The sequence below is a fragment of the Triturus cristatus genome, chromosome 8 (genome assembly GCF_964204655.1).
Source record: "Triturus cristatus chromosome 8, aTriCri1.1, whole genome shotgun sequence".
Lineage (NCBI taxonomy): Eukaryota > Metazoa > Chordata > Amphibia > Caudata > Salamandridae > Triturus > Triturus cristatus.
In genome coordinates this window covers 54,207,715-54,233,628 of record NC_140591.1, presented here as the reverse complement: position 1 = coordinate 54,233,628, position 25,914 = coordinate 54,207,715, and the positions used below count along the sequence as shown (strand labels likewise).

General features: G+C 37.6%; 15 non-coding genes across 15 annotated transcripts; all 15 read right to left on the bottom strand.

Annotated features, from left to right (window-relative positions):
- Window positions 1–2,257: 2,257 nt before the first annotated feature.
- TRNAF-AAA (transfer RNA phenylalanine (anticodon AAA)) lies at window positions 2,258–2,330 on the bottom strand. The gene has a single exon. It is a non-coding gene; the product is annotated as a tRNA-Phe (tRNA).
- Window positions 2,331–3,426: 1,096 nt separating this feature from the next.
- On the bottom strand, window positions 3,427–3,499 carry TRNAF-GAA (transfer RNA phenylalanine (anticodon GAA)). The gene has a single exon. It is a non-coding gene; the product is annotated as a tRNA-Phe (tRNA).
- Window positions 3,500–3,993: 494 nt separating this feature from the next.
- TRNAF-GAA (transfer RNA phenylalanine (anticodon GAA)) lies at window positions 3,994–4,066 on the bottom strand. Its single transcript has one exon. It is a non-coding gene; the product is annotated as a tRNA-Phe (tRNA).
- Window positions 4,067–6,911: 2,845 nt separating this feature from the next.
- On the bottom strand, window positions 6,912–6,984 carry TRNAF-GAA (transfer RNA phenylalanine (anticodon GAA)). Its single transcript has one exon. It is a non-coding gene; the product is annotated as a tRNA-Phe (tRNA).
- A 1,676-nt stretch (window positions 6,985–8,660) lies between these two features.
- TRNAF-GAA (transfer RNA phenylalanine (anticodon GAA)) lies at window positions 8,661–8,733 on the bottom strand. The gene has a single exon. It is a non-coding gene; the product is annotated as a tRNA-Phe (tRNA).
- A 2,821-nt stretch (window positions 8,734–11,554) lies between these two features.
- Window positions 11,555–11,627, bottom strand: TRNAF-AAA (transfer RNA phenylalanine (anticodon AAA)). The gene has a single exon. It is a non-coding gene; the product is annotated as a tRNA-Phe (tRNA).
- Window positions 11,628–12,723: 1,096 nt separating this feature from the next.
- TRNAF-GAA (transfer RNA phenylalanine (anticodon GAA)) lies at window positions 12,724–12,796 on the bottom strand. Its single transcript has one exon. It is a non-coding gene; the product is annotated as a tRNA-Phe (tRNA).
- Window positions 12,797–14,471: 1,675 nt separating this feature from the next.
- On the bottom strand, window positions 14,472–14,544 carry TRNAF-AAA (transfer RNA phenylalanine (anticodon AAA)). The gene has a single exon. It is a non-coding gene; the product is annotated as a tRNA-Phe (tRNA).
- A 1,096-nt stretch (window positions 14,545–15,640) lies between these two features.
- TRNAF-GAA (transfer RNA phenylalanine (anticodon GAA)) lies at window positions 15,641–15,713 on the bottom strand. Its single transcript has one exon. It is a non-coding gene; the product is annotated as a tRNA-Phe (tRNA).
- A 493-nt stretch (window positions 15,714–16,206) lies between these two features.
- On the bottom strand, window positions 16,207–16,279 carry TRNAF-GAA (transfer RNA phenylalanine (anticodon GAA)). The gene has a single exon. It is a non-coding gene; the product is annotated as a tRNA-Phe (tRNA).
- Window positions 16,280–18,535: 2,256 nt separating this feature from the next.
- On the bottom strand, window positions 18,536–18,608 carry TRNAF-GAA (transfer RNA phenylalanine (anticodon GAA)). The gene has a single exon. It is a non-coding gene; the product is annotated as a tRNA-Phe (tRNA).
- Window positions 18,609–20,284: 1,676 nt separating this feature from the next.
- Window positions 20,285–20,357, bottom strand: TRNAF-GAA (transfer RNA phenylalanine (anticodon GAA)). Its single transcript has one exon. It is a non-coding gene; the product is annotated as a tRNA-Phe (tRNA).
- A 1,096-nt stretch (window positions 20,358–21,453) lies between these two features.
- On the bottom strand, window positions 21,454–21,526 carry TRNAF-GAA (transfer RNA phenylalanine (anticodon GAA)). The gene has a single exon. It is a non-coding gene; the product is annotated as a tRNA-Phe (tRNA).
- Window positions 21,527–23,201: 1,675 nt separating this feature from the next.
- Window positions 23,202–23,274, bottom strand: TRNAF-GAA (transfer RNA phenylalanine (anticodon GAA)). Its single transcript has one exon. It is a non-coding gene; the product is annotated as a tRNA-Phe (tRNA).
- A 1,096-nt stretch (window positions 23,275–24,370) lies between these two features.
- On the bottom strand, window positions 24,371–24,443 carry TRNAF-GAA (transfer RNA phenylalanine (anticodon GAA)). Its single transcript has one exon. It is a non-coding gene; the product is annotated as a tRNA-Phe (tRNA).
- Window positions 24,444–25,914: the final 1,471 nt, after the last annotated feature.

The window sequence follows — 25,914 nt, the reverse complement described above, 5'->3', positions numbered from 1 at the left end:
CTGCCAGCAGCTATAGTATTCAGCCTCTTTTTTTGAACAATCCCAGAACAGAGATGCAGAACCTGGATTTTCAATCTGAGGTTAGAGCTGTGTTTTAATGTGTCCTGCATTGTTCAGCAGCTAACTGGTGAAATGGGTGAGTAGCGTTTTTGGGATAAATGTTAGGTCGTTTTTCTTTTAAAACTCTAAGTGGACCAGCACTGTATTACACAGACGTATGTCGCCTGAGTAGGTAAGCTATGTCATCTCAATACTGACAACTTTGTTCAAGGAGAAGTGAAAGCTGATGCAGACAAGAGTTTGCTTTGAAAAAAGTATAAAATGGGATAAATTCGTCATCAAAGCTGATGGCAAGAGAGGTGGAAGCAAGTTTAGAAGGAGGACAGAAAGACAACTTTTTGTTGAAGTTATCATGTTGTTGATCAGTTGATAAAATATTTTGAGAAATAAAGAAAAAAAAACCTAGAGCTGATTTCAAGAAATATTTTGCAAGAATGTAGGATCCCCTCGCACTGTGCTGAAAGTCAGGATTGAATCAGGTACCTTAAGCTCTTCAGTCTAACGATCTCCCAACTGAGATATTTCAGCCAACAAGTCCCTGTGGCCTCCTGATGTATTATTAATAATTGTAGACGATACATACAGAACCTGGTCATTCTATTTTCGTTTATAGTTATGTGTTAAAGTGTCCAGTATCATTCAGCAGGTAACTTGGTCTGATGAGTGAATATCCTTTTTAGGGGACAATGTAGGTAGAATTTTTTTTTCTAAACTCTGAATTGACTTATACTCTGAAACACAGACCTATATGGCCAGGGTGTACAAGCTATGTCATCTGACTACTGACAGTTTTGTATAAGGGGAATTGGAGGCTGATGCAGGCAAAGCTTTACTTTAAAATAAAGCAAGAAGTTTCAAATAAATGAGGCATAGTTGAATACAAGAGAGGTGGAAGCAAGTTTGAAAGGAAGACAGAAAGTAAATAATATGTTGAATTGATTGTGTTGTTGATCAGATTGATAAAAGGTTTTGATAAAGAAGAGCGTTGATTTAACTCCAAACAGCTTTTGTGACATGAAAAGCAGAAGTTGAAATTGTGCCGAAACCCGGGATTGAACCAGGGACCTTTAGATCTTCAGTCTAACGCTCTCCCAACTGAGCTATTTCAGCCTGCTGGTAGTTTGGGTCTTCATCCTTTCTTTTAAACTTCCCAAGAAAATAGATGCTCATCCTCATGCTAGAGCTATGTTTTAAGATGTCCTGTATCATTCATCAGTTAACAGGTGCAATAGGTAAATAGCATTTTTCGGATCCAGGTTAGGTAGCTTTTTTTTTTACTCTGAATGGACTAGCACCATATTACACAGAGGTATTTGGCCTGAGTAGGTAAGCTATGTCATCTGAATACTGAAATCTGTGTTCAAGGAGAAGTGGAAGCTGATGCAGACAAGAGTTTACTTTACAAAAAAGCATGAAATAGGAAACATTTGTAGTCGAAGCTGAATGCAAGAGAGGTGGAAGCAAATTTAGAAGGAGGACAGAAAGACAATTCTATGTTGAATTGATCATGTTGTCGATCAGTTGATCAAATATTTTGATAAATAAAGAAAGAAAAACTTGAGCTGATACCAAGAAATATTTTGTGAGAAGCAAGAAACCTCTCAGACTTTTCCAAAACCCAGCATTGAACAAGGGACTTTTAGATTTTCAATCTAACACTCTCCCAACTGAGCTATTTCATCCAGCTGGCCATTTTGGCTTTCTGTTGTATTTTTGATAATTGTTAAAGATAAATGCAGACCCTGGTCATTCTATCTGCATGTGCAGGTATGTGTTAAATTGTCTAATATTATTCAGCAGCTAAATTGCTCTGATGGGTGAATTTCCTTTTTAGGAGCCAAGTTAGTTAGAAGATGTTTGTAAACTATGAATGGACTTATACTCAGACACACAGACCTATATGGCGAGGGTAGGCAAACTAGGTCATCTGACTACTAACAGTTTTGTATAAGGGGAACTCGAGGCTGATGTAGGCAAAGCTTTACTTTCAATTAAAGGAAGAATTGGGAAATAAAGGAGGCAAAGTTGAATACAAGAGAGGTGGAAGCAAGTTTGAAAGAAAGACAGAAAGTAAATAATATGTTGAATTAATTGTATTGTCGATTATCTTGATAAAATGTTTTGATCATTATAAACAAAGTCAATATGAGTTGACTCAAAATAGTCTTTGTGGCATGCAAAGCAGAAGTTCAAAACGTGCCGAAACCCAGGATCGAACCAGGGACCTTTAGATCTTTAGTCTAACGCTCTCCCAACTGAGCTATTTCGGCCTGCCAGCAGCTATAGCATTCAGCCTCTTTTTTTGAACAATCCCAGAACAGAGATGCAGAACCTGGATTTTCAATCTGAGGTTAGAGCTGTGTTTTAATGTGTCCTGCATTGTTCAGCAGCTAACTGGTGAAATGGGTGAGTAGCGTTTTTGGGATAAATGTTAGGTCGTTTTTCTTTTAAAACTCTAAGTGGACCAGCACTGTATTACACAGACGTATGTCGCCTGAGTAGGTAAGCTATGTCATCTCAATACTGACAACTTTGTTCAAGGAGAAGTGAAAGCTGATGCAGACAAGAGTTTACTTTGAAAAAAGTATAAAATGGGATAAATTCGTCATCAAAGCTGATGGCAAGAGAGGTGGAAGCAAGTTTAGAAGGAGGACAGAAAGACAACTTTTTGTTGAAGTTATCATGTTGTTGATCAGTTGATAAAATATTTTGAGAAATAAAGAAAAAAAAACTAGAGCTGATTTCAAGAAATATTTTGCAAGAATGTAGGATCCCCTCGCACTGTGCTGAAAGTCAGGATTGAATCAGGTACCTTAAGCTCTTCAGTCTAACGATCTCCCAACTGAGATATTTCAGCCAACAAGTCCCTGTGGCCTCCTGATGTATTATTAATAATTGTAGACGATACATACAGAACCTGGTCATTCTATTTTCGTTTATAGTTATGTGTTAAAGTGTCCAGTATCATTCAGCAGGTAACTTGGTCTGATGAGTGAATATCCTTTTTAGGGGACAATGTAGGTAGAATTTTTTTTTCTAAACTCTGAATTGACTTATACTCTGAAACACAGACCTATATGGCCAGGGTGTACAAGCTATGTCATCTGACTACTGACAGTTTTGTATAATGGGAATTGGAGGCTGATGCAGGCAAAGCTTTACTTTAAAATAAAGCAAGAAGTTGCAAATAAATGAGGCGTAGTTGAATACAAGAGAGGTGGAAGCAAGTTTGAAAGGAAGACAGAAAGTAAATAATATGTTGAATTGATTGGAGTTAAATCAACGCTCTTCTTTATCAAAACCTTTTATCAATCTGATCAACAACACAAACAGCTTTTGTGACATGAAAAGCAGAAGTTGAAATTGTGCCGAAACCCGGGATTGAACCAGGGACCTTTAGATCTTCAGTCTAACGCTCTCCCAACTGAGCTATTTCGGCCTGCTGGTAGTTTGGGTCTTCATCCTTTCTTTTAAACTTCCCAAGAAAATAGATGCTCAACCTCATGCTAGAGCTATGTTTTAAGATGTCCTGTATCATTCATCAGTTAACGGGTGCAATAGGTAAATAGCATTTTTCGGATCCAGGTTAGGTAGCTTTTTTTTTTTACTCTGAATGGACTAGCACTATATTACACAGAGGTATTTGGCCTGAGTAGGTAAGCTATGTCATCTGAATACTGAAATCTGTGTTCAAGGAGAAGTGGAAGCTGATGCAGACAAGAGTTTACTTTACAAAAAAGCATGAAATAGGAAACATTTGTAGTCGAAGCTGAATGCAAGAGAGGTGGAAGCAAATTTAGAAGGAGGACAGAAAGACAATTCTATGTTGAATTGATTGTGTTGTTGATCAGATTGATAAAAGGTTTTGATAAAGAAGAGCGTTGATTTAACTCCAAACAGCTTTTGTGACATGAAAAGCAGAAGTTGAAATTGTGCCGAAACCCGGGATTGAACCAGGGACCTTTAGATCTTCAGTCTAACGCTCTCCCAACTGAGCTATTTCGGCCTGCTGGTAGTTTGGGTCTTCATCCTTTCTTTTAAACTTCCCAAGAAACTAGATGCTCATCCTCATGCTAGAGCTATGTTTTAAGATGTCCTGTATCATTCATCAGTTAACAGGTGCAATAGGTAAATAGCATTTTTCGGATCCAGGTTAGGTAGCTTTTTTTTTTACTCTGAATGGACTAGCACCATATTACACAGAGGTATTTGGCCTGAGTAGGTAAGCTATGTCATCTGAATACTGAAATCTGTGTTCAAGGAGAAGTGGAAGCTGATGCAGACAAGAGTTTACTTTACAAAAAAGCATGAAATAGGAAACATTTGTAGTCGAAGCTGAATGCAAGAGAGGTGGAAGCAAATTTAGAAGGAGGACAGAAAGACAATTCTATGTTGAATTGATCCTGTTGTCGATCAGTTGATCAAATATTTTGATAAATAAAGAAAGAAAAACTTGAGCTGATACCAAGAAATATTTTGTGAGAAGCAAGAAACCTCTCAGACTTTTCCGAAACCCAGCATTGAACAAGGGACTTTTAGATTTTCAATCTAACACTCTCCCAACTCAGCTATTTCATCCAGCTGGCCATTTTGGCTTTCTGTTGTATTTTTGATAATTGTTAAAGATAAATGCAGACCCTGGTCATTCTATCTGCATGTGCAGTTATGTGTTAAATTGTCCAATATTATTCAGCAGCTAAATTGGTCTGATGGGTGAATTTCCTTTTTAGGAGCCAAGTTAGTTAGAAGATGTTTGTAAACTATGAATGGACTTATACTCAGACACACAGACCTATATGGCGAGGGTAGGCAAACTAGGTCATCTGACTACTAACAGTTTTGTATAAGGGGAACTCGAGGCTGATGCAGGCAAAGCTTTACTTTCAATTAAAGGAAGAATTGGCAAATAAAGCAGGTAAAGTTGAATACAAGAGAGGTGGAAGCAAGTTTGACAGAAAGACAGAATGTAAAAAATATGTTGAAATGGTTGTCTTATCGATCAGCTTGATAAAAGGTTTTGATCATTATAAACAACGTCAATATGAGTTGACTCCAAATAGCATTTGTGGCATGCAAAGCAGAAGTTCAAAATGTGCCTAAACCCGGGATTGAACCAGGGACCTTTAAATCTTCAGTCTACTGCTCTCCCAACTGAGCTATTTCATCCAGCTGGCAATTTTGGCTTTCTGTTGTATTTTTTATAATTGTTAAAGATAAATGCAGAACCTGGTCACTCTATCTGCATGTGCAGTTATGTGTTAAATTGTCCAGTATTATTCAGTAGCTAAATTGGTCTGATGGGTGAATTTCCTTTTTAGGAGCCAAGTTAGTTAGATGATGTTTGTAAACTATGAATGGATTTATACTCAGAAACACAGACCTATATGGCGAGGGTCGGCAAGCTAGGTCATCTGACTACTAACAGTTTTGTATAAGGGGAACTGGAGGCTGATGCAGGCAAAGCTTTACTTTCAATTAAAGGAAGAATTGGGAAATAAAGGAGGCAAAGTTGAATACAAGAGAGGTGGAAGCAAGTTTGAAAGAAAGACAGAAAGTAAATAATATGTTGAATTAATTGTATTGTCGATTATCTTGATAAAAGGTTTTGATCATTATAAACAAAGTCAATATGAGTTGACTCAAAATAGTCTTTGTGGCATGCAAAGCAGAAGTTCAAAATGTGCCGAAACCCGGGATCGAACCAGGGACCTTTAGATCTTCAGTCTAACGCTCTCCCAACTGAGATATTTCGGCCTGCCAGCAGCTATAGTATTCAGCCTCTTTTTTTGAACAATCCCAGAACAGAGATGCAGAACCTGGATTTTCAATCTGAGGTTAGAGCTGTGTTTTAATGTGTCCTGCATTGTTCAGCAGCTAACTGGTGAAATGGGTGAGTAGCGTTTTTGGGATAAATGTTAGGTCGTTTTTCTTTTAAAACTCTAAGTGGACCAGCACTGTATTACACAGACGTATGTCGCCTGAGTAGGTAAGCTATGTCATCTCAATACTGACAACTTTGTTCAAGGAGAAGTGAAAGCTGATGCAGACAAGAGTTTGCTTTGAAAAAAGTATAAAATGGGATAAATTCGTCATCAAAGCTGATGGCAAGAGAGGTGGAAGCAAGTTTAGAAGGAGGACAGAAAGACAACTTTTTGTTGAAGTTATCATGTTGTTGATCAGTTGATAAAATATTTTGAGAAATAAAGGAAAAAAAACCTAGAGCTGATTTCAAGAAATATTTTGCAAGAATGTAGGATCCCCTCGCACTGTGCTGAAAGTCAGGATTGAATCAGGTACCTTAAGCTCTTCAGTCTAACGATCTCCCAACTGAGATATTTCAGCCAACAAGTCCCTGTGGCCTCCTGATGTATTATTAATAATTGTAGACGATACATACAGAACCTGGTCATTCTATTTTCGTTTATAGTTATGTGTTAAAGTGTCCAGTATCATTCAGCAGGTAACTTGGTCTGATGAGTGAATATCCTTTTTAGGGGACAATGTAGGTAGAATTTTTTTTTCTAAACTCTGAATTGACTTATACTCTGAAACACAGACCTATATGGCCAGGGTGTACAAGCTATGTCATCTGACTACTGACAGTTTTGTATAAGGGGAATTGGAGGCTGATGCAGGCAAAGCTTTACTTTAAAATAAAGCAAGAAGTTTCAAATAAATGAGGCATAGTTGAATACAAGAGAGGTGGAAGCAAGTTTGAAAGGAAGACAGAAAGTAAATAATATGTTGAATTGATTGTGTTGTTGATCAGATTGATAAAAGGTTTTGATAAAGAAGAGCGTTGATTTAACTCCAAACAGCTTTTGTGACATGAAAAGCAGAAGTTGAAATTGTGCCGAAACCCGGGATTGAACCAGGGACCTTTAGATCTTCAGTCTAACGCTCTCCCAACTGAGCTATTTCGGCCTGCTGGTAGTTTGGGTCTTCATCCTTTCTTTTAAACTTCCCAAGAAAATAGATGCTCAACCTCATGCTAGAGCTATGTTTTAAGATGTCCTGTATCATTCATCAGTTAACGGGTGCAATAGGTAAATAGCATTTTTCGGATCCAGGTTAGGTAGCTTTTGTTTTTTACTCTGAATGGACTAGCACCATATTACACAGAGGTATTTGGCCTGAGTAGGTAAGCTATGTCATCTGAATACTGAAATCTGTGTTCAAGGAGAAGTGGAAGCTGATGCAGACAAGAGTTTACTTTACAAAAAAGCATGAAATAGGAAACATTTGTAGTCGAAGCTGAATGCAAGAGAGGTGGAAGCAAATTTAGAAGGAGGACAGAAAGACAATTCTATGTTGAATTGATCATGTTGTCGATCAGTTGATCAAATATTTTGATAAATAAAGAAAGAAAAACTTGAGCTGATACCAAGAAATATTTTGTGAGAAGCAAGAAACCTCTCAGACTTTTCCGAAACCCAGCATTGAACAAGGGACTTTTAGATTTTCAATCTAACACTCTCCCAACTGAGCTATTTCATCCAGCTGGCCATTTTGGCTTTCTGTTGTATTTTTGATAATTGTTAAAGATAAATGCAGACCCTGGTCATTCTATCTGCATGTGCAGTTATGTGTTAAATTGTCCAATATTATTCAGCAGCTAAATTGGTCTGATGGGTGAATTTCCTTTTTAGGAGCCAAGTTAGTTAGAAGATGTTTGTAAACTATGAATGGACTTATACTCAGACACACAGACCTATATGGCGAGGGTAGGCAAACTAGGTCATCTGACTACTAACAGTTTTGTATAAGGGGAACTCGAGGCTGATGCAGGCAAAGCTTTACTTTCAATTAAAGGAAGAATTGGCAAATAAAGCAGGTAAAGTTGAATACAAGAGAGGTGGAAGCAAGTTTGACAGAAAGACAGAATGTAAAAAATATGTTGAAATGGTTGTCTTATCGATCAGCTTGATAAAAGGTTTTGATCATTATAAACAACGTCAATATGAGTTGACTCCAAATAGCATTTGTGGCATGCAAAGCAGAAGTTCAAAATGTGCCTAAACCCGGGATTGAACCAGGGACCTTTAAATCTTCAGTCTACTGCTCTCCCAACTGAGCTATTTCATCCAGCTGGCAATTTTGGCTTTCTGTTGTATTTTTTATAATTGTTAAAGATAAATGCAGAACCTGGTCACTCTATCTGCATGTGCAGTTATGTGTTAAATTGTCCAGTATTATTCAGTAGCTAAATTGGTCTGATGGGTGAATTTCCTTTTTAGGAGCCAAGTTAGTTAGATGATGTTTGTAAACTATGAATGGACTTATACTCAGAAACACAGACCTATATGGCGAGGGTCGGCAAGCTAGGTCATCTGACTACTAACAGTTTTGTATAAGGGGAACTGGAGGCTGATGCAGGCAAAGCTTTACTTTCAATTAAAGGAAGAATTGGGAAATAAAGGAGGCAAAGTTGAATACAAGAGAGGTGGAAGCAAGTTTGAAAGAAAGACAGAAAGTAAATAATATGTTGAATTAATTGAATTGTCGATTATCTTGATAAAAGGTTTTGATCATTATAAACAAAGTCAATATGAGTTGACTCAAAATAGTCTTTGTGGCATGCAAAGCAGAAGTTCAAAATGTGCCGAAACCCGGGATCGAACCAGGGACCTTTAGATCTTCAGTCTAACGCTCTCCCAACTGAGCTATTTCAGCCTGCCAGCAGCTATAGTATTCAGCCTCTTTTTTTGAACAATCCCAGAACAGAGATGCAGAACCTGGATTTTCAATCTGAGGTTAGAGCTGTGTTTTAATGTGTCCTGCATTGTTCAGCAGCTAACTGGTGAAATGGGTGAGTAGCGTTTTTGGGATAAATGTTAGGTCGTTTTTCTTTTAAAACTCTAAGTGGACCAGCACTGTATTACACAGACGTATGTCGCCTGAGTAGGTAAGCTATGTCATCTCAATACTGACAACTTTGTTCAAGGAGAAGTGAAAGCTGATGCAGACAAGAGTTTGCTTTGAAAAAAGTATAAAATGGGATAAATTCGTCATCAAAGCTGATGGCAAGAGAGGTGGAAGCAAGTTTAGAAGGAGGACAGAAAGACAACTTTTTGTTGAAGTTATCATGTTGTTGATCAGTTGATAAAATATTTTGAGAAATAAAGAAAAAAAAACCTAGAGCTGATTTCAAGAAATATTTTGCAAGAATGTAGGATCCCCTCGCACTGTGCTGAAAGTCAGGATTGAATCAGGTACCTTAAGCTCTTCAGTCTAACGATCTCCCAACTGAGATATTTCAGCCAACAAGTCCCTGTGGCCTCCTGATGTATTATTAATAATTGTAGACGATACATACAGAACCTGGTCATTCTATTTTCGTTTATAGTTATGTGTTAAAGTGTCCAGTATCATTCAGCAGGTAACTTGGTCTGATGAGTGAATATCCTTTTTAGGGGACAATGTAGGTAGAATTTTTTTTTCTAAACTCTGAATTGACTTATACTCTGAAACACAGACCTATATGGCCAGGGTGTACAAGCTATGTCATCTGACTACTGACAGTTTTGTATAAGGGGAATTGGAGGCTGATGCAGGCAAAGCTTTACTTTAAAATAAAGCAAGAAGTTTCAAATAAATGAGGCATAGTTGAATACAAGAGAGGTGGAAGCAAGTTTGAAAGGAAGACAGAAAGTAAATAATATGTTGAATTGATTGTGTTGTTGATCAGATTGATAAAAGGTTTTGATAAAGAAGAGCGTTGATTTAACTCCAAACAGCTTTTGTGACATGAAAAGCAGAAGTTGAAATTGTGCCGAAACCCGGGATTGAACCAGGGACCTTTAGATCTTCAGTCTAACGCTCTCCCAACTGAGCTATTTCAGCCTGCTGGTAGTTTGGGTCTTCATCCTTTCTTTTAAACTTCCCAAGAAAATAGATGCTCATCCTCATGCTAGAGCTATGTTTTAAGATGTCCTGTATCATTCATCAGTTAACAGGTGCAATAGGTAAATAGCATTTTTCGGATCCAGGTTAGGTAGCTTTTTTTTTTACTCTGAATGGACTAGCACCATATTACACAGAGGTATTTGGCCTGAGTAGGTAAGCTATGTCATCTGAATACTGAAATCTGTGTTCAAGGAGAAGTGGAAGCTGATGCAGACAAGAGTTTACTTTACAAAAAAGCATGAAATAGGAAACATTTGTAGTCGAAGCTGAATGCAAGAGAGGTGGAAGCAAATTTAGAAGGAGGACAGAAAGACAATTCTATGTTGAATTGATCATGTTGTCGATCAGTTGATCAAATATTTTGATAAATAAAGAAAGAAAAACTTGAGCTGATACCAAGAAATATTTTGTGAGAAGCAAGAAACCTCTCAGACTTTTCCAAAACCCAGCATTGAACAAGGGACTTTTAGATTTTCAATCTAACACTCTCCCAACTGAGCTATTTCATCCAGCTGGCCATTTTGGCTTTCTGTTGTATTTTTGATAATTGTTAAAGATAAATGCAGACCCTGGTCATTCTATCTGCATGTGCAGGTATGTGTTAAATTGTCCAATATTATTCAGCAGCTAAATTGCTCTCTGATGGGTGAATTTCCTTTTTAGGAGCCAAGTTAGTTAGAAGATGTTTGTAAACTATGAATGGACTTATACTCAGACACACAGACCTATATGGCGAGGGTAGGCAAACTAGGTCATCTGACTACTAACAGTTTTGTATAAGGGGAACTCGAGGCTGATGTAGGCAAAGCTTTACTTTCAATTAAAGGAAGAATTGGCAAATAAAGCAGGTAAAGTTGAATACAAGAGAGGTGGAAGCAAGTTTGACAGAAAGACAGAATGTAAAAAATATGTTGAAATGGTTGTCTTATCGATCAGCTTGATAAAAGGTTTTGATCATTATAAACAACGTCAATATGAGTTGACTCCAAATAGCATTTGTGGCATGCAAAGCAGAAGTTCAAAATGTGCCTAAACCCGGGATTCTTTAGATCTTCAGTCTACTGCTCTCCCAACTGAGCTATTTCATCCAGCTGGCAATTTTGGCTTTCTGTTGTATTTTTTATAATTGTTAAAGAAAAATGCAGAACCTGGTCACTCTATCTGCATGTGCAGTTATGTGTTAAATTGTCCAGTATTATTCAGTAGCTAAATTGGTCTGATGGGTGAATTTCCTTTTTAGGAGCCAAGTTAGTTAGATGATGTTTGTAAACTATGAATGGACTTATACTCAGAAACACAGACCTATATGGCGAGGGTCGGCAAGCTAGGTCATCTGACTACTAACAGTTTTGTATAAGGGGAACTGGAGGCTGATGCAGGCAAAGCTTTACTTTCAATTAAAGGAAGAATTGGGAAATAAAGGAGGCAAAGTTGAATACAAGAGAGGTGGAAGCAAGTTTGAAAGAAAGACAGAAAGTAAATAATATGTTGAATTAATTGTATTAAAATGTTTTGATCATTATAAACAAAGTCAATATGAGTTGACTCAAAATAGTCTTTGTGGCATGCAAAGCAGAAGTTCAAAACGTGCCGAAACCCAGGATCGAACCAGGGACCTTTAGATCTTTAGTCTAACGCTCTCCCAACTGAGCTATTTCGGCCTGCCAGCAGCTATAGCATTCAGCCTCTTTTTTTGAACAATCCCAGAACAGAGATGCAGAACCTGGATTTTCAATCTGAGGTTAGAGCTGTGTTTTAATGTGTCCTGCATTGTTCAGCAGCTAACTGGTGAAATGGGTGAGTAGCGTTTTTGGGATAAATGTTAGGTCGTTTTTCTTTTAAAACTCTAAGTGGACCAGCACTGTATTACACAGACGTATGTCGCCTGAGTAGGTAAGCTATGTCATCTCAATACTGACAACTTTGTTCAAGGAGAAGTGAAAGCTGATGCAGACAAGAGTTTACTTTGAAAAAAGTATAAAATGGGATAAATTCGTCATCAAAGCTGATGGCAAGAGAGGTGGAAGCAAGTTTAGAAGGAGGACAGAAAGACAACTTTTTGTTGAAGTTATCATGTTGTTGATCAGTTGATAAAATATTTTGAGAAATAAAGAAAAAAAAACTAGAGCTGATTTCAAGAAATATTTTGCAACAATGTAGGATCCCCTCGCACTGTGCTGAAAGTCAGGATTGAATCAGGTACCTTAAGCTCTTCAGTCTAACGATCTCCCAACTGAGATATTTCAGCCAACAAGTCCCTGTGGCCTCCTGATGTATTATTAATAATTGTAGACGATACATACAGAACCTGGTCATTCTATTTTCGTTTATAGTTATGTGTTAAAGTGTCCAGTATCATTCAGCAGGTAACTTGGTCTGATGAGTGAATATCCTTTTTAGGGGACAATGTAGGTAGAATTTTTTTTTCTAAACTCTGAATTGACTTATACTCTGAAACACAGACCTATATGGCCAGGGTGTACAAGCTATGTCATCTGACTACTGACAGTTTTGTATAAGGGGAATTGGAGGCTGATGCAGGCAAAGCTTTACTTTAAAATAAAGCAAGAAGTTGCAAATAAATGAGGCATAGTTGAATACAAGAGAGGTGGAAGCAAGTTTGAAAGGAAGACAGAAAGTAAATAATATGTTGAATTGATTGGAGTTAAATCAACGCTCTTCTTTATCAAAACCTTTTATCAATCTGATCAACAACACAAACAGCTTTTGTGACATGAAAAGCAGAAGTTGAAATTGTGCCGAAACCCGGGATTGAACCAGGGACCTTTAGATCTTCAGTCTAACGCTCTCCCAACTGAGCTATTTCGGCCTGCTGGTAGTTTGGGTCTTCATCCTTTCTTTTAAACTTCCCAAGAAAATAGATGCTCAACCTCATGCTAGAGCTATGTTTTAAGATGTCCTGTATCATTCATCAGTTAACGGGTGCAATAGGTAAATAGCATTTTTCGGATCCAGGTTAGGTAGCTTTTTTTTTTACTCTGAATGGACTAGCACCATATTACACAGAGGTATTTGGCCTGAGTAGGTAAGCTATGTCATCTGAATACTGACATCTGTGTTCAAGGAGAAGTGGAAGCTGATGCAGACAAGAGTTTACTTTACAAAAAAGCATGAAATAGGAAACATTTGTAGTCGAAGCTGAATGCAAGAGAGGTGGAAGCAAATTTAGAAGGAGGACAGAAAGACAATTCTATGTTGAATTGATCATGTTGTCGATCAGTTGATCAAATATTTTGATAAATAAAGAAAGAAAAACTTGAGCTGATACCAAGAAATATTTTGTGAGAAGCAAGAAACCTCTCAGACTTTTCCGAAACCCAGCATTGAACAAGGGACTTTTAGATTTTCAATCTAACACTCTCCCAACTGAGCTATTTCATCCAGCTGGCCATTTTGGCTTTCTGTTGTATTTTTGATAATTGTTAAAGATAAATGCAGACCCTGGTCATTCTATCTGCATGTGCAGTTATGTGTTAAATTGTCCAATATTATTCAGCAGCTAAATTGGTCTGATGGGTGAATTTCCTTTTTAGGAGCCAAGTTAGTTAGAAGATGTTTGTAAACTATGAATGGACTTATACTCAGAGACACAGACCTATATGGCGAGGGTAGGCAAACTAGGTCATCTGACTACTAACAGTTTTGTATAAGGGGAACTCGAGGCTGATGCAGGCAAAGCTTTACTTTCAATTAAAGGAAGAATTGGCAAATAAAGCAGGTAAAGTTGAATACAAGAGAGGTGGAAGCAAGTTTGACAGAAAGACAGAATGTAAAAAATATGTTGAAATGGTTGTCTTTTCGATCAGCTTGATAAAAGGTTTTGATCATTATAAACAACGTCAATATGAGTTGACTCCAAATAGCATTTGTGGCATGCAAAGCAGAAGTTCAAAATGTGCCTAAACCCGGGATTGAACCAGGGACCTTTAGATCTTCAGTCTACTGCTCTCCCAACTGAGCTATTTCATCCAGCTGGCAATTTTGGCTTTCTGTTGTATTTTTTATAATTGTTAAAGAAAAATGCAGAACCTGGTCACTCTATCTGCATGTGCAGTTATGTGTTAAATTGTCCAGTATTATTCAGTAGCTAAATTGGTCTGATGGGTGAATTTCCTTTTTAGGAGCCAAGTTAGTTAGATGATGTTTGTAAACTATGAATGGACTTATACTCAGAAACACAGACCTATATGGCGAGGGTCGGCAAGCTAGGTCATCTGACTACTAACAGTTTTGTATAAGGGGAACTGGAGGCTGATGCAGGCAAAGCTTTACTTTCAATTAAAGGAAGAATTGGGAAATAAAGGAGGCAAAGTTGAATACAAGAGAGGTGGAAGCAAGTTTGAAAGAAAGACAGAAAGTAAATAATATGTTGAATTAATTGTATTGTCGATTATCTTGATAAAATGTTTTGATCATTATAAACAAAGTCAATATGAGTTGACTCAAAATAGTCTTTGTGGCATGCAAAGCAGAAGTTCAAAACGTGCCGAAACCCGGGATCGAACCAGGGACCTTTAGATCTTTAGTCTAACGCTCTCCCAACTGAGCTATTTCGGCCTGCCAGCAGCTATAGTATTCAGCCTCTTTTTTTGAACAATCCCAGAACAGAGATGCAGAACCTGGATTTTCAATCTGAGGTTAGAGCTGTGTTTTAATGTGTCCTGCATTGTTCAGCAGCTAACTGGTGAAATGGGTGAGTAGCGTTTTTGGGATAAATGTTAGGTCGTTTTTCTTTTAAAACTCTAAGTGGACCAGCACTGTATTACACAGACGTATGTCGCCTGAGTAGGTAAGCTATGTCATCTCAATACTGACAACTTTGTTCAAGGAGAAGTGAAAGCTGATGCAGACAAGAGTTTACTTTGAAAAAAGTATAAAATGGGATAAATTCGTCATCAAAGCTGATGGCAAGAGAGGTGGAAGCAAGTTTAGAAGGAGGACAGAAAGACAACTTTTTGTTGAAGTTATCATGTTGTTGATCAGTTGATAAAATATTTTGAGAAATAAAGAAAAAAAAACTAGAGCTGATTTCAAGAAATATTTTGCAAGAATGTAGGATCCCCTCGCACTGTGCTGAAAGTCAGGATTGAATCAGGTACCTTAAGCTCTTCAGTCTAACGATCTCCCAACTGAGATATTTCAGCCAACAAGTCCCTGTGGCCTCCTGATGTATTATTAATAATTGTAGACGATACATACAGAACCTGGTCATTCTATTTTCGTTTATAGTTATGTGTTAAAGTGTCCAGTATCATTCAGCAGGTAACTTGGTCTGATGAGTGAATATCCTTTTTAGGGGACAATGTAGGTAGAATTTTTTTTTCTAAACTCTGAATTGACTTATACTCTGAAACACAGACCTATATGGCCAGGGTGTACAAGCTATGTCATCTGACTACTGACAGTTTTGTATAATGGGAATTGGAGGCTGATGCAGGCAAAGCTTTACTTTAAAATAAAGCAAGAAGTTGCAAATAAATGAGGCGTAGTTGAATACAAGAGAGGTGGAAGCAAGTTTGAAAGGAAGACAGAAAGTAAATAATATGTTGAATTGATTGGAGTTAAATCAACGCTCTTCTTTATCAAAACCTTTTATCAATCTGATCAACAACACAAACAGCTTTTGTGACATGAAAAGCAGAAGTTGAAATTGTGCCGAAACCCGGGATTGAACCAGGGACCTTTAGATCTTCAGTCTAACGCTCTCCCAACTGAGCTATTTCGGCCTGCTGGTAGTTTGGGTCTTCATCCTTTCTTTTAAACTTCCCAAGAAAATAGATGCTCAACCTCATGCTAGAGCTATGTTTTAAGATGTCCTGTATCATTCATCAGTTAACGGGTGCAATAGGTAAATAGCATTTTTCGGATCCAGGTTAGGTAGCTTTTTTTTTTACTCTGAATGGACTAGCACTATATTACACAGAGGTATTTGGCCTGAGTAGGTAAGCTATGTCATCTGAATACTGAAATCTGTGTTCAAGGAGAAGTGGAAGCTGATGCAGACAAGAGTTTACTTTACAAAAAAGCATGAAATAGGAAACATTTGTAGTCGAAGCTGAATGCAAGAGAGGTGGAAGCAAATTTAGAAGGAGGACAGAAAGACAATTCTATGTTGAATTGATTGTGTTGTTGATCAGATTGATAAAAGGTTTTGATAAAGAAGAGCGTTGATTTAACTCCAAACAGCTTTTGTGACATGAAAAGCAGAAGTTGAAATTGTGCCGAAACCCGGGATTGAACCAGGGACCTTTAGATCTTCAGTCTAACGCTCTCCCAACTGAGCTATTTCGGCCTGCTGGTAGTTTGGGTCTTCATCCTTTCTTTTAAACTTCCCAAGAAACTAGATGCTCATCCTCATGCTAGAGCTATGTTTTAAGATGTCCTGTATCATTCATCAGTTAACAGGTGCAATAGGTAAATAGCATTTTTCGGATCCAGGTTAGGTAGCTTTTTTTTTTACTCTGAATGGACTAGCACCATATTACACAGAGGTATTTGGCCTGAGTAGGTAAGCTATGTCATCTGAATACTGAAATCTGTGTTCAAGGAGAAGTGGAAGCTGATGCAGACAAGAGTTTACTTTACAAAAAAGCATGAAATAGGAAACATTTGTAGTCGAAGCTGAATGCAAGAGAGGTGGAAGCAAATTTAGAAGGAGGACAGAAAGACAATTCTATGTTGAATTGATCCTGTTGTCGATCAGTTGATCAAATATTTTGATAAATAAAGAAAGAAAAACTTGAGCTGATACCAAGAAATATTTTGTGAGAAGCAAGAAACCTCTCAGACTTTTCCGAAACCCAGCATTGAACAAGGGACTTTTAGATTTTCAATCTAACACTCTCCCAACTCAGCTATTTCATCCAGCTGGCCATTTTGTCTTTCTGTTGTATTTTTGATAATTGTTAAAGATAAATGCAGACCCTGGTCATTCTATCTGCATGTGCAGTTATGTGTTAAATTGTCCAATATTATTCAGCAGCTAAATTGGTCTGATGGGTGAATTTCCTTTTTAGGAGCCAAGTTAGTTAGAAGATGTTTGTAAACTATGAATGGACTTATACTCAGACACACAGACCTATATGGCGAGGGTAGGCAAACTAGGTCATCTGACTACTAACAGTTTTGTATAAGGGGAACTCGAGGCTGATGTAGGCAAAGCTTTACTTTCAATTAAAGGAAGAATTGGCAAATAAAGCAGGTAAAGTTGAATACAAGAGAGGTGGAAGCAAGTTTGACAGAAAGACAGAATGTAAAAAATATGTTGAAATGGTTGTCTTATCGATCAGCTTGATAAAAGGTTTTGATCATTATAAACAACGTCAATATGAGTTGACTCCAAATAGCATTTGTGGCATGCAAAGCAGAAGTTCAAAATGTGCCTAAACCCGGGATTGAACCAGGGACCTTTAGATCTTCAGTCTAACACTCTCCCAACTGAGATATTTCGGCCTGCCAGCAGCTATAGTATTCAGCCTCTTTTTTTGAACAATCCCAGAACAGAGATGCAGAACCTGGATTTTCAATCTGAGGTTAGAGCTGTGTTTTAATGTGTCCTGCATTGTTCAGCAGCTAACTGGTGAAATGGGTGAGTAGCGTTTTTGGGATAAATGTTAGGTCGTTTTTCTTTTAAAACTCTGAGTGGACCAGCACTGTATTACACAGACGTATGTCGCCTGAGTAGGTAAGCTATATCATCTCAATACTGACAACTTTGTTCAAGGAGAAGTGAAAGCTGATGCAGACAAGAGTTTACTTTGAAAAAAGTATAAAATGGGATAAATTCGTCATCAAAGTTGATGGCAAGAGAGGTGGAAGCAAGTTTAGAAGGAGGACAGAAAGACAACTTTTTGTTGAAGTTATCATGTTGTTGATCAGTTGATAAAATATTTTGAGAAATAAAGAAAAAAAAACTAGAGCTGATTTCAAGAAATATTTTGCAAGAATGTAGGATCCCCTCGCACTGTGCTGAAAGTCAGGATTGAATCAGGTACCTTAAGCTCTTCAGTCTAACGATCTCCCAACTGAGATATTTCAGCCAACAAGTCCCTGTGGCCTCCTGATGTATTATTAATAATTGTAGACGATACATACAGAACCTGGTCATTCTATTTTTGTTTATAGTTATGTGTTAAAGTGTCCAGTATCATTCAGCAGGTAACTTGGTCTGATGAGTGAATATCCTTTTTAGGGGACAAGGTAGGTAGAATTTTTTTTTCTAAACTCTGAATTGACTTATACTCTGAAACACAGACCTATATGGCCAGGGTGTACAAGCTATGTCATCTGACTACTGACAGTTTTGTATAAGGGGAATTGGAGGCTGATGCAGGCAAAGCTTTACTTTAAAATAAAGCAAGAAGTTGCAAATAAATGAGGCATAGTTGAATACAAGAGAGGTGGAAGCAAGTTTGAAAGGAAGACAGAAAGTAAATAATATGTTGAATTGATTGTGTTGTTGATCAGATTGATAAAAGGTTTTGATAAAGAAGAGCGTTGATTTAACTCCAAACAGCTTTAGTGACATGAAAAGCAGAAGTTGAAATTGTGCCGAAACCCGGGATTGAACCAGGGACCTTTAGATCTTCAGTCTAACGCTCTCCCAACTGAGCTATTTCGGCCTGCTGGTAGTTTGGGTCTTCATCCTTTCTTTTAAACTTCCCAAGAAAATAGATGCTCAACCTCATGCTAGAGCTATGTTTTAAGATGTCCTGTATCATTCACCAGTTAACGGGTGCAATAGGTAAATAGCATTTTTCGGATCCAGGTTAGGTAGCTTTTGTTTTTTACTCTGAATGGACTAGCACCATATTACACAGAGGTATTTGGCCTGAGTAGGTAAGCTATGTCATCTGAATACTGAAATCTGTGTTCAAGGAGAAGTGGAAGCTGATGCAGACAAGAGTTTACTTTACAAAAAAGCATGAAATAGGAAACATTTGTAGTCGAAGCTGAATGCAAGAGAGGTGGAAGCAAATTTAGAAGGAGGACAGAAAGACAATTCTATGTTGAATTGATCATGTTGTCGATCAGTTGATCAAATATTTTGATAAATAAAGAAAGAAAAACTTGAGCTGATACCAAGAAATATTTTGTGAGAAGCAAGAAACCTCTCAGACTTTTCCGAAACCCAGCATTGAACAAGGGACTTTTAGATTTTCAATCTAACACTCTCCCAACTCAGCTATTTCATCCAGCTGGCCATTTTGACTTTCTGTTGTATTTTTGATAATTGTTAAAGATAAATGCAGACCCTGGTCATTCTATCTGCATGTGCAGTTATGTGTTAAATTGTCCAATGTTATTCAGCAGCTAAATTGGTCTGATGGGTGAATTTCCTTTTTAGGAGCCAAGTTAGTTAGAAGATGTTTGTAAACTATGAATGGACTTATACTCAGACACACAGACCTATGTGGCGAGGGTAGGCAAACTAGGTCATCTGACTACTAACAGTTTTGTATAAGGGGAACTCGAGGCTGATGCAGGCAAAGCTTTACTTTCAATTAAAGGAAGAATTGGCAAATAAAGCAGGTAAATTTGAATACAAGAGAGGTGGAAGCAAGTTTGACAGAAAGACAGAATGTAAAAAATATGTTGAAATGGTTGTCTTTTCGATCAGCTTGATAAAAGGTTTTGATCATTATAAACAACGTCAATATGAGTTGACTCCAAATAGCATTTGTGGCATGCAAAGCAGAAGTTCAAAATGTGCCTAAACCCGGGATTGAACCAGGGACCTTTAGATCTTCAGTCTACTGCTCTCCCAACTGAGCTATTTCATCCAGCTGGCAATTTTGGCTTTCTGTTGTATTTTTTATAATTGTTAAAGATAAATGCAGAACCTGGTCACTCTATCTGCATGTGCAGTTATGTGTTAAATTGTCCAGTATTATTCAGTAGCTAAATTGGTCTGATGGGTGAATTTCCTTTTTAGGAGCCAAGTTAGTTAGATGATGTTTGTAAACTATGAATGGACTTATACTCAGAAACACAGACCTATATGGCGAGGGTCGGCAAGCTAGGTCATCTGACTACTAACAGTTTTGTATAAGGGGAACTGGAGGCTGATGCAGGCAAAGCTTTACTTTCAATTAAAGGAAGAATTGGGAAATAAAGGAGGCAAAGTTGAATACAAGAGAGGTGGAAGCAAGTTTGAAAGAAAGACAGAAAGTAAATAATATGTTGAATTAATTGTATTGTCGATTATCTTGATAAAAGGTTTTGATCATTATAAACAAAGTCAATATGAGTTGACTCAAAATAGTCTTTGTGGCATGCAAAGCAGAAGTTCAAAATGTGCCGAAACCCGGGATCGAACCAGGGACCTTTAGATCTTCAGTCTAACACTCTCCCAACTGAGCTATTTCGGCCTGCCAGCAGCTATAGTATTCAGCCTCTTTTTTTGAACAATCCCAGAACAGAGATGCAGAACCTGGATTTTCAATCTGAGGTTAGAGCTGTGTTTTAATGTGTCCTGCATTGTTCAGCAGCTAACTGGTGAAATGGGTGAGTAGCGTTTTTGGGATAAATGTTAGGTCGTTTTTCTTTTAAAACTCTGAGTGGACCAGCACTGTATTACACAGACGTATGTCGCCTGAGTAGGTAAGCTATGTCATCTCAATACTGACAACTTTGTTCAAGGAGAAGTGAAAGCTGATGCAGACAAGAGTTTACTTTGAAAAAAGTATAAAATGGGATAAATTCGTCATCAAAGTTGATGGCAAGAGAGGTGGAAGCAAGTTTAGAAGGAGGACAGAAAGACAACTTTTTGTTGAAGTTATCATGTTGTTGATCAGTTGATAAAATATTTTGAGAAATAATGAAAAAAAAACTAGAGCTGATTTCAAGAAATATTTTGCAAGAATGTAGGATCCCCTCGCACTGTGCTGAAAGTCAGGATTGAATCAGGTACCTTAAGCTCTTCAGTCTAACGATCTCCCAACTGAGATATTTCAGCCAACAAGTCCCTGTGGCCTCCTGATGTATTATTAATAATTGTAGACGATACATACAGAACCTGGTCATTCTATTTTCGTTGATAGTTATGTGTTAAAGTGTCCAGTATCATTCAGCAGGTAACTTGGTCTGATGAGTGAATATCCTTTTTAGGGGACAAGGTAGGTAGAATTTTTTTTTCTAAACTCTGAATTGACTTATACTCTGAAACACAGACCTATATGGCCAGGGTGTACAAGCTATGTCATCTGACTACTGACAGTTTTGTATAATGGGAATTGGAGGCTGATGCAGGCAAAGCTTTACTTTAAAATAAAGCAAGAAGTTGCAAATAAATGAGGAGTAGTTGAATACAAGAGAGGTGGAAGCAAGTTTGAAAGGAAGACAGAAAGTAAATAATATGTTGAATTGATTGGAGTTAAATCAACGCTCTTCTTTATCAAAACCTTTTATCAATCTGATCAACAACACAAACAGCTTTTGTGACATGAAAGGCAGAAGTTGAAATTGTGCCGAAACCCGGGATTGAACCAGGGACCTTTAGATCTTCAGTCTAACGCTCTCCCAACTGAGCTATTTCGGCCTGCTGGTAGTTTGGGTCTTCATCCTTTCTTTTAAACTTCCCAAGAAAATAGATGCTCAACCTCATGCTAGAGCTATGTTTTAAGATGTCCTGTATCATTCATCAGTTAACGGGTGCAATAGGTAAATAGCATTTTTCGGATCCAGGTTAGGTAGCTTTTTTTTTTACTCTGAATGGACTAGCACTATATTACACAGAGGTATTTGGCCTGAGTAGGTAAGCTATGTCATCTGAATACTGAAATCTGTGTTCAAGGAGAAGTGGAAGCTGATGCAGACAAGAGTTTACTTTACAAAAAAGCATGAAATAGGAAACATTTGTAGTCGAAGCTGAATGCAAGAGAGGTGGAAGCAAATTTAGAAGGAGGACAGAAAGACAATTCTATGTTGAATTGATCATGTTGTCGATCAGTTGATCAAATATTTTGATAAATAAAGAAAGAAAAACTTGAGCTGATACCAAGAAATATTTTGTGAGAAGCAAGAAACCTCTCAGACTTTTCCGAAACCCAGCATTGAACAAGGGACTTTTAGATTTTCAATCTAACACTCTCCCAACTGAGCTATTTCATCCAGCTGGCCATTTTGGCTTTCTGTTGTATTTTTGATAATTGTTAAAGATAAATGCAGACCCTGGTCATTCTATCTGCATGTGCAGTTATGTGTTAAATTGTCCAATGTTATTCAGCAGCTAAATTGGTCTGATGGGTGAATTTCCTTTTTAGGAGCCAAGTTAGTTAGAAGATGTTTGTAAACTATGAATGGACTTATACTCAGACACACAGACCTATGTGGCGAGGGTAGGCAAACTAGGTCATCTGACTACTAACAGTTTTGTATAAGGGGAACTCGAGGCTGATGCAGGCAAAGCTTTACTTTCAATTAAAGGAAGAATTGGCAAATAAAGCAGGTAAAGTTGAATACAAGAGAGGTGGAAGCAAGTTTGACAGAAAGACAGAATGTAAAAAATATGTTGAAATGGTTGTCTTTTCGATCAGCTTGACAAAAGGTTTTGATCATTATAAACAACGTCAATATGAGTTGACTCCAAATAGCATTTGTGGCATGCAAAGCATAAGTTCAAAATGTGCCTAAACCCGGGATTGAACCAGGGACCTTTAGATCTTCAGTCTACTGCTCTCCCAACTGAGCTATTTCATCCAGCTGGCAATTTTGGCTTTCTGTTGTATTTTTTATAATTGTTAAAGATAAATGCAGAACCTGGTCACTCTATCTGCATGTGCAGTTATGTGTTAAATTGTCCAGTATTATTCAGTAGCTAAATTGGTCTGATGGGTGAATTTCCTTTTTAGGAGCCAAGTTAGTTAGATGATGTTTGTAAACTATGAATGGACTTATACTCAGAAACACAGACCTATATGGCGAGGGTCGGCAAGCTAGGTCATCTGACTACTAACAGTTTTGTATAAGGGGAACTGGAGGCTGTTGCAGGCAAAGCTTTACTTTCAATTAAAGGAAGAATTGGGAAATAAAGGAGGCAAAGTTGAATACAAGAGAGGTGGAAGCAAGTTTGAAAGAAAGACAGAAAGTAAATAATATGTTGAATTAATTGTATTGTCGATTATCTTGATAAAAGGTTTTGATCATTATAAACAAAGTCAATATGAGTTGACTCAAAATAGTCTTTGTGGCATGCAAAGCAGAAGTTCAAAATGTGCCGAAACCCGGGATCGAACCAGGGACCTTTAGATCTTCAGTCTAACGCTCTCCCAACTGAGCTATTTCGGCCTGCCAGCAGCTATAGTATTCAGCCTCTTTTTTTGAACAATCCCAGAACAGAGATGCAGAACCTGGATTTTCAATCTGAGGTTAGAGCTGTGTTTTAATGTGTCCTGCATTGTTCAGCAGCTAACTGGTGAAATGGGTGAGTAGCGTTTTTGGGATAAATGTTAGGTCGTTTTTCTTTTAAAACTCTAAGTGGACCAGCACTGTATTACACAGACGTATGTCGCCTGAGTAGGTAAGCTATGTCATCTCAATACTGACAACTTTGTTCAAGGAGAAGTGAAAGCTGATGCAGACAAGAGTTTGCTTTGAAAAAAGTATAAAATGGGATAAATTCGTCATCAAAGCTGATGGCAAGAGAGGTGGAAGCAAGTTTAGAAGGAGGACAGAAAGACAACTTTTTGTTGAAGTTATCATGTTGTTGATCAGTTGATAAAATATTTTGAGAAATAAAGAAAAAAAAACCTAGAGCTGATTTCAAGAAATATTTTGCAAGAATGTAGGATCCCCTCGCACTGTGCTGAAAGTCAGGATTGAATCAGGTACCTTAAGCTCTTCAGTCTAACGATCTCCCAACTGAGATATTTCAGCCAACAAGTCCCTGTGGCCTCCTGATGTATTATTAATAATTGTAGACGATACATACAGAACCTGGTCATTCTATTTTCGTTTATAGTTATGTGTTAAAGTGTCCAGTATCATTCAGCAGGTAACTTGGTCTGATGAGTGAATATCCTTTTTAGGGGACAATGTAGGTAGAATTTTTTTTCTAAACTCTGAATTGACTTATACTCTGAAACACAGACCTATATGGCCAGGGTGTACAAGCTATGTCATCTGACTACTGACAGTTTTGTATAAGGGGAATTGGAGGCTGATGCAGACAAAGCTTTACTTTAAAATAAAGCAAGAAGTTTCAAATAAATGAGGCATAGTTGAATACAAGAGAGGTGGAAGCAAGTTTGAAAGGAAGACAGAAAGTAAATAATATGTTGAATTGATTGTGTTGTTGATCAGATTGATAAAAGGTTTTGATAAAGAAGAGCGTTGATTTAACTCCAAACAGCTTTTGTGACATGAAAAGCAGAAGTTGAAATTGTGCCGAAACCCGGGATTGAACCAGGGACCTTTAGATCTTCAGTCTAACGCTCTCCCAACTGAGCTATTTCGGCCTGCTGGTAGTTTGGGTCTTCATCCTTTCTTTTAAACTTCCCAAGAAAATAGATGCTCATCCTCATGCTAGAGCTATGTTTTAAGATGTCCTGTATCATTCATCAGTTAACAGGTGCAATAGGTAAATAGCATTTTTCGGATCCAGGTTAGGTAGCTTTTTTTTTTACTCTGAATGGACTAGCACCATATTACACAGAGGTATTTGGCCTGAGTAGGTAAGCTATGTCATCTGAATACTGAAATCTGTGTTCAAGGAGAAGTGGAAGCTGATGCAGACAAGAGTTTACTTTACAAAAAAGCATGAAATAGGAAACATTTGTAGTCGAAGCTGAATGCAAGAGAGGTGGAAGCAAATTTAGAAGGAGGACAGAAAGACAATTCTATGTTGAATTGATCCTGTTGTCGATCAGTTGATCAAATATTTTGATAAATAAAGAAAGAAAAACTTGAGCTGATACCAAGAAATATTTTGTGAGAAGCAAGAAACCTCTCAGACTTTTCCGAAACCCAGCATTGAACAAGGGACTTTTAGATTTTCAATCTAACACTCTCCCAACTCAGCTATTTCATCCAGCTGGCCATTTTGGCTTTCTGTTGTATTTTTGATAATTATTAAAGATAAATGCAGACCCTGGTCATTCTATCTGCATGTGCAGTTATGTGTTAAATTGTCCAATATTATTCAGCAGCTAAATTGGTCTGATGGGTGAATTTCCTTTTTAGGAGCCAAGTTAGTTAGAAGATGTTTGTAAACTATGAATGGACTTATACTCAGACACACAGACCTATATGGCGAGGGTAGGCAAACTAGGTCATCTGACTACTAACAGTTTTGTATAAGGGGAACTCGAGGCTGATGTAGGCAAAGCTTTACTTTCAATTAAAGGAAGAATTGGCAAATAAAGCAGGTAAAGTTGAATACAAGAGAGGTGGAAGCAAGTTTGACAGAAAGACAGAATGTAAAAAATATGTTGAAATGGTTGTCTTATCGATCAGCTTGATAAAAGGTTTTGATCATTATAAACAACGTCAATATGAGTTGACTCCAAATAGCATTTGTGGCATGCAAAGCAGAAGTTCAAAATGTGCCTAAACCCGGGATTGAACCAGGGACCTTTAGATCTTCAGTCTAACACTCTCCCAACTGAGATATTTCGGCCTGCCAGCAGCTATAGTATTCAGCCTCTTTTTTTGAACAATCCCAGAACAGAGATGCAGAACCTGGATTTTCAATCTGAGGTTAGAGCTGTGTTTTAATGTGTCCTGCATTGTTCAGCAGCTAACTGGTGAAATGGGTGAGTAGCGTTTTTGGGATAAATGTTAGGTCGTTTTTCTTTTAAAACTCTGAGTGGACCAGCACTGTATTACACAGACGTATGTCGCCTGAGTAGGTAAGCTATATCATCTCAATACTGACAACTTTGTTCAAGGAGAAGTGAAAGCTGATGCAGACAAGAGTTTACTTTGAAA